Here is a 7,278-nt window from a genome sequence, read left to right as displayed (position 1 = left end):
CCACCATCTTTCTGTGTCCTTATCTAAATCAGCTCCCCACTTTGTCACCAGATCCTATCACCTTTTCCCTACTCGAGGACGTCAGATTAGCTCAAGGACATCTTCCATCTCTCTCTTACACCCTCAATATTTCGTTTTCTATTTGACCAACTTATTTCTCACTTTTACAAACAAAAAACTTCCCTTGACCTCACTCCGTTTCCCATCAGCCACCACTCCCTTCTTTGCCCATTGTTGTAAAAGTCCTCGAAGAGCTGGCTGCATTCGTCATCTGCAACTCCTCCCATTCTCCCTTCAACCCACCCCTTTCACCGTGCCTCCAGAACTGTTCCCACAGAGGTCGCCCAGGACCTGGATTCTCAGCCCTTCGCCCACTTACCCCATAACAGTTACTGGAAGGTTGATCACTCGCCTCCGTGAGACACCTCCTCCTCTTAGCTTCCACTCTGGGCTCCATGCTCCGGCTTCCGTCCACCGTGAAGGTCACTCCTCAGCCTCCTTCATTAGCTTGTCTTCTCCCTGACTTCTTGGGGGAAAACGCCCCGTGTTCACAGTCCCTTGACTTCTGTGTCCTGTCTCCCTCCGTTGCTGACTGTACCCAGTCCCATTGTTTCAAATATCATGAAGATGCCAACAAGTTCCATCTTTAGTCCAGAACTCTCTCCCAAAATCAAGCTTCCAGCCCAACATCAACCATGGAGTTCTGATGGGCATTTCAAACTTAGCGTATCTTCAACCGGACTTGCAGCCATCCTTCTCCACCATCACCACCCAGTCCCACCAAACCTTCCCTGTCTTAGTTCACCGTAACTACACTCTTCAGCTCCTCGGGATAACAACTTTGAGGTTCCCTTTAGCTACGCACATTCCCTCATAGCCTGCACCCTGTGCGTCGGAATTTGCAGGTCTCACCTTCAAATGCGTCCCGAATGTGACCATTCTCACGAGCGTCACTGCTCCCACCCTGTTTGAGCGATCACCCTCCCACCTTGCCGACCACAGGAGCCCCAGTCTTCATCCTTGCCTTCCTACCATCTCGTCTGAACAAGAATTTATGAAACCTCAGTGAGATTGGGTTAGCTCTGCCCATGGCCCTACAAGGGCACCCCACTGCCCTCTGGAGTGAAGTCCTTCCCAAGGCTTCCTGGGGCAGGCAGGCTGGCCCCTCTCTGAGCTCCTCTCCCACTGCTGTCCCCCTCGCTCCCTTCTCTTAGCTATCCTGATCCTTTTGATGCTCCTCTACGGCAGACACCCTCACTGTGGGGCCTGTGCACCAGCTAGTCCCTCTGCCAAGCATATTCTTTCCCCAAATACCCCCCGGATGACTCCTTCACTTCCTTCAAGTCTTGGTTCAAATCTCACCTCCAAATGCTCTGTTTCCTACAGACCCTGTTTATACAGCGATCTGCACCCTCACCACTCCTGTGTGTTTTATTTCACAGCATTTAATACCTCGTTATAGATTCTACTTATTTTTTATGTTTTGTATCTATCTTTCCTTGCTAAGAAATAAAAAACAAAGGCAGGAATCTTATCCTTATTTACAGATACATTCTAAGAAAAGGATGCATATAGCACATAGATGTTTACTGTTTATCAGGTGATGAGCCATGTTATTTACATCAACAAAATTAACTGACTTAATGACGTTATCTCCAGAAAAATACTCTTGGAAAAAATTCATCAATGTTGGCATAATTCTGATATCTTAAAAAATCTTTTAGGCTGAAACAAATGGTCAAAACCTCCATAAAGTCAGTGCCAAATGGCTGGAAATGGTGATGTGAACAGGCCCTGTGTTCACCGGATGGTCGTATGCTTTATGTAACGCACCCCAGGTATTACTGTGCCCACTGTACAGATGAAAAGAGTGAATCTCAGGAAATGATGTGTTTCCAAAGTCACACAGCTAGTCCGTGCTGGAAACAGGACTTGACTTCACATCTGTACGCCTCCACGCCTGCAGTTACCACCCTGCCTCCCCACCACAACGACAGACTTTTCCTAGTTGATTTTGAAATGACTGTGGCACGAGGGATGAGAATGGCTTTCCCACTACCACTGAAGTGTGTCACCAACAGCATTGAAAAGCAGGACCAAAAATTCAACAGTGTATATTCACACTGGGAAACCCCCCATTCGACATGATGAGGCAGAGAAGGCGGACAGCCGGGCGCGGTGGCTCACGCCTGTAATCCCAGCACTTTGGGAGACAGGCGGATCACCTGAGGTCAGGAGTTTAAGGCCAGCCTGATCAACACGGAGAAACCCCGTCTCTACTAAAAATACAAAATTAGCTGGGTGTGGTGGCACGTGCCTGTAATCTCAGTTACTCAGGAGAATCTTTTGACTCCAGGAGGCGGAGGGTGTGGTGAGTTCACCCCACTGCACTCCAGCCTAGACCACAAGAGTGAAACGCTGTCAAAAAAAAAAGAAAGAAAAGAAAATGGATGGGAATACCAGGGGGCTTCAGACATTGTCCCAGAAACTTCAACATTGTCTGGTAGCAAATAGTCCTTCGCCACCTTAATCATTCCCTCATTGCTTTATCTCCCTCACCAAAACGTATGGCAGAACACTGAAGCTGGTCATTTACTTGGATTTTTAAAAATAGGTAGGTTCATTCTTCTAAAAGAAAAGAAAAAGTGAACACTGGATAGATTTTTAAGCACCGATTAACATAGCCTATGTGGTGGGAAAACGACTGCTCCATGCAAAGGTGTTCACAGCCTAACACCCAAAGCCTGTGACTGTTACTTCACGTGGCGGCAGAGACTCTGCAGATAGGATTATGCTGAGGATCCTGAGAAGAATATTCTGGATTATCTGGGTGAGATCAATGTAATCACAAGGGTGTTTTTTTGTTTATTTGTTTTTTTAGGTGGAGTCTCGCCCTGTTGCCCAGGCTGGAAGTGCAGCGGCACCATCTCGGCTCACTGCAGCCTCTGCCTCCAGGGTTCAAGCGATTCTCCTGCCTCAGTCTCCCAAGTAGCTGGGATTACAGGTGTGCACCACCACGCCTGGCTAATTTTTATATTTTTGGTAGAGGCGGGGTTTCCCCATGCTGGCCAGGCTGGTCTTGAACTCCTGGCCTCAAGTGATCCACCCCCCTTGGCCTCCCACAGTGCTGGGATTACAGGTGTGAGCCGCCATGCCTGGCCCACAGGGTCTTTATAAGCGGGAAGTAAGTGAGCCGGGGAGCTGTGGCTGTGAAAGCTGGGGCTGCCGTGATGCCAGTGGTGTGGGGAGACCATGGCCCGGAATGTGAGCAGACTCTAGACGCTAGAAAAAGCCAGAACTGATTTTCTCTAAAGCTCCCCTACCCACACCTTGATTTTAGCCCCACCCATTTGCATACTAATACATGTATTATTTTAAGCCACTGAGTTTGTGGTAATTTGTCACAGCAGCAATAGAGAACTCATACGCCTTAGAGAAACAAGGTCATAGAAACGCCTAAATCTCTGGACGTAGCATGTATCCATTCTGCTTTTATCTGTGTTAAGGGAGCCATCAGCAAACTGAGATCCAGGGAACAACAGAAAGATCTGTGACGTGACATCTGGCAGACAAACCCAAGCAGGAGACCCCGCCCTGCCCCAGCCCCTCCCTCCTCCACAGAGGCAACAATGTGCCATCACTGAGGTTCCACTGTGACACCTGCCTGGTAACACCAAGAACCCCTGAAAAGAAGTAAGAGTCATCATGTCTCAAGTTACCTGTTGCACTGACATAAAAAACAATCAATGGCAGAATTGATTTACTTGGTATTTTTCAAAATTAGGAAAAAAAAGAGCCATAGAGGGCCTCAGATTGTGAGAATAGCTTTTAATTTAAAACAATTGAAGCCATAAATCATCCATTTCTCTTTCCATCACAGGCAAATACTCTCCCAAAACATGTGATATAGTTTAACAACAACTGTAACTAGTGCAAAATAAAATAAATACAAACTCTTTCAGGAGTCAACATTGAAGCCTGCTGGACAGGTGGGCACGGGAGCAGACTGGGCCTCTGCTGAGGCCAGGACAAGCAGCGCCCTGACAGCGGGAGGCTTCCGTAGCGCTTCAGCACACCCAGCTTTGAACAAACTCAACAGTACTGGGGTGGGGGGTGGAGGCGGGGGGGAACCACAGGAGAACTTGGCCTACAATGAAACAAATACGCCGCACACCTTGTGTGGCTTACATCCTCGCACCTAGAAGACACTGGAAGAGCAAAGGTAGCAGACCCCAGGCAGAGCTGAAGACGGGCAGTCTGGGGCTCATTTGCTTTTGTTTTTTAATTGGGATCATACATATATATTGGTTTTTAGGCAGAAAAAAGATACTTCTGGGAGATGTTCTGTGCCTCACGGTGCTCCTGACTCCAGCAAAAATATTCGTGTTGTTTCCGTCTACTTAGATGCTTTGCAGAATTGCCTTTCCTGTTCATGGATTTCTCTGCCTACCCGGCACCATGGAAGTCTAGCATGGCACCGTCCATTAGAAGTACCAGGTTACCCACCTGTCTAATTTTACATTCTTTAAGGGCCACATTTGTTTCTAAAGATAAAAAGGATAAATTTATTTTAATAATATCTATATTACATTGCTAATATTTTACTTAATCAATATATCTAAAATATTGTCCTTTCATGTTGCATGTTAGCAACATGAAATACTGATGGAATATTTTAAATTCCTTTTTGGTACCCAGCCTTCAGAATCTTGTGTGTATGTTATGTGTACAGTACACTCTCGATTTGAACAAGCCACGTTCTGAGCAGTCATCGCCACATGTGGCTGTCGACTGCCACGCTGAGTAGCACAGGTCTAGAGCATCTGATGCCAACTCTTTAGAGTGATCGACTGAGTGGAAAATCCCTGTAACACCATACAGGTGTTACACCAACTCAGACACCGACTCTGAGTACGGAACCTTGCTCTGTAGCCTGGGATTTTTTATCTCACGTGAGGATATTATCACATTTTATCTAACCCCATCCCCAGGTCCTGCCCACCCCTGCCATCTCCCCACGCCCCACAGAAGGCCTGTACTGATGTGATTAGCAGCAGTGATGCCTGCAAATGACAAGACGGCCTTTCTGTGACAGACAGTTTGGGGATCACAGCGCTAACTGAATTAGAGTTCTGTTTCCCATCCTCTTGTAGAATTTTTAAATATTCTATAAAGGTGTCAGATTTACATGAAGGCAGTCCTTATGCTTTCCTAGGAAGACATCTTAAGTGGATTTTTTGGTTTTTTCTTGAGGGAGGTGGAGGCAAAGCACCCCATGGACTGGAACATTGTTTGTTTCAAGAGTAGAAAAAAGCGGGGCCGGACGTGGTGGCTCACGTCTGTAAACCCAGCACTTTGGGAAGCCAAGGCAGGTGAATTGCTTGAGGTCAGGAATTCAAGACCAGCCTGGCCAACACGGTGAAAGTTCATCTCTACTAAAAATACAAAAATTAGCTGGCCGTAGTGGCATGCGCCTACCTCCCTGCTACTTGGGAAGCTGAGGCAGGATAATTGCTCGAACCCGGGAGGCAGAAGTTGCAGTGAGATGAGATTGCACCACTGCATGCAGCCTGGGCAACAGGGCAAGACTCCATCTCAAAAAAAAAAGGGGGGGATGATTACCCAAAAAAGTATAGTTAAGTGGAGCAGGAGTACAAACGGGGCGGTGGCAGCACTAAGAATAACACGTCCTCACCTGGGGAGTATAAGCTCTAAGAACGCAAAAATACAACCTCCAGATCTCTAAGTGATCTCTCACGTTTCACGTCGGACCCTACTGGTAACCACAGGAAAATAAAAATAAAATGTCAGAGCAAGAGGGGACTTCTGAGGTCAACTAGTCTAACCAACTGTTTCAAATGAAAAGGCCCGGAGAGGTACAGCGACAGCCCATCTCACTTAGTGCAGTCAGGATACAGACCCAGGGCTCTCACCATGAACTGCAGGGAAGGCTCTTGTTCAGGTAAACGGAATAAATGACTCAGAAAGCACGAGGCTGGAGCTATCCCCACTGGACTTGCTACAGCCCAAGTAAGCACGGGGAAATGGCGGGCACATTCTCTCGTAGGTAGAAGGAAGCAGCCTAGTCAATTCCAAAATACTGAAGCAACGCTGATGTCAAGTGTCACTAACACATGATTCTTCCAGCAGTCTTTTCTGCATATGCTTTTCTTTAAAAGAAAATCCCAATGTGAACCAAACTGGATTTCTGATTAGTTATATGGGCATTTAGATCAATTGGCAAAATGAAAACTTTGATACATTACCTTTTCCAAAGACACATTCATTGGAATTCTACGCAAATGGATATCAAAAGATATTTACAGGAATAAAGTGCTGTTTTTCACACAGACACCCATATACAGTGAGAATTTCACATTAGACCACCATGCCTCACACAGAGGACGCCCAACAGACTGATAATGCGTTGACACATCCACGTGTTTTTCTACTTTTCAGTTACAAATAATTGTGTCTACACAGTGTGAAACTAAGTGGTACATTCCAGACTTTTCTAGGGGAACCTGCCTTGTATATGTCAAGATAAACATACAAATACGTTTTTAAGCAAGTAAGAAACCTACTATTTGCTCGTTTCTCCCAACTCTCAATCTGAAGTAAAGAATATACAAAACTTCGCCTTACAGAAGTAGCCCTTTGTGCTGTGAGGCAGGAAAAAAGGCAGCCACAGCACGCCTTCCTGCAGCACGTCCAGGCATCAAAGGGGCTAGTTAATGCAATTAAACAGTGTATAGCCTATAGTCTTAAATGTTGATTTTACGCCACTGATTTTCAAAGTTTTGTTAGAAAATTTTTATTTTGTTCAAAATACACATGCTGTCTTTGTCCACAATTCAATCCAAACCCCCCAGTCGCTCCCAGTTCCAAAAAAAAGGTCTTTGTTTATATCACGTCGTTGAAAACAAGCCATTTCTGATGCACGTCTGGAGCCATTATTCTCTGACACTCGCCGTGCCCTAGGGGACTGGGTTTTGTAAGGCTGCTTCGTGTGGGGATTTCCACAGGAGTCAGTGACTCTCAGAACAGAGTGGGGCTGCTTTAGGAAGTCTGAGTCAACGCTACAGGGTGACACCAGCGTGCACACTCCGATAGAAAAGTACTGCTTCGGGAACTCCCTCCTTCTGCCAATCTCATCTGTTCCCACACTGAGGAAAGCATCGAACAGAAGAGGCAGGGAGCAGTCCACCAGGACCCACCGTGGCGCACCGTATTCTACTCAGTGAAGGCTCACCTAACCGTGGCACACCGTATTCTACT

At 46.5% G+C, this 7,278-nt stretch overlaps 1 protein-coding gene across 2 annotated transcripts in view; it reads right to left on the bottom strand.

Annotated features, from left to right (window-relative positions):
• Positions 1-3,813: 3,813 nt before the first annotated feature.
• Positions 3,814-7,278, bottom strand: part of USP13 (ubiquitin specific peptidase 13) — a 128,096-nt gene continuing 124,631 nt past the window's right edge. For both annotated transcript variants that reach the window (XM_017506313.2, XM_037730566.1), the window contains exon 22: positions 3,814-7,252. The gene's annotated coding sequence lies outside the window, so the exon portion shown is untranslated. The remainder of the gene's footprint in view (positions 7,253-7,278) is intronic.

Source organism: Cebus imitator, unplaced genomic scaffold (assembly GCF_001604975.1).
Source record: "Cebus imitator isolate Cc_AM_T3 unplaced genomic scaffold, Cebus_imitator-1.0 Scaffold353, whole genome shotgun sequence".
Classification (NCBI taxonomy): Eukaryota; Metazoa; Chordata; class Mammalia; order Primates; family Cebidae; genus Cebus; species Cebus imitator.
This window is presented reverse-complemented; position numbering and strand designations above follow the sequence as displayed.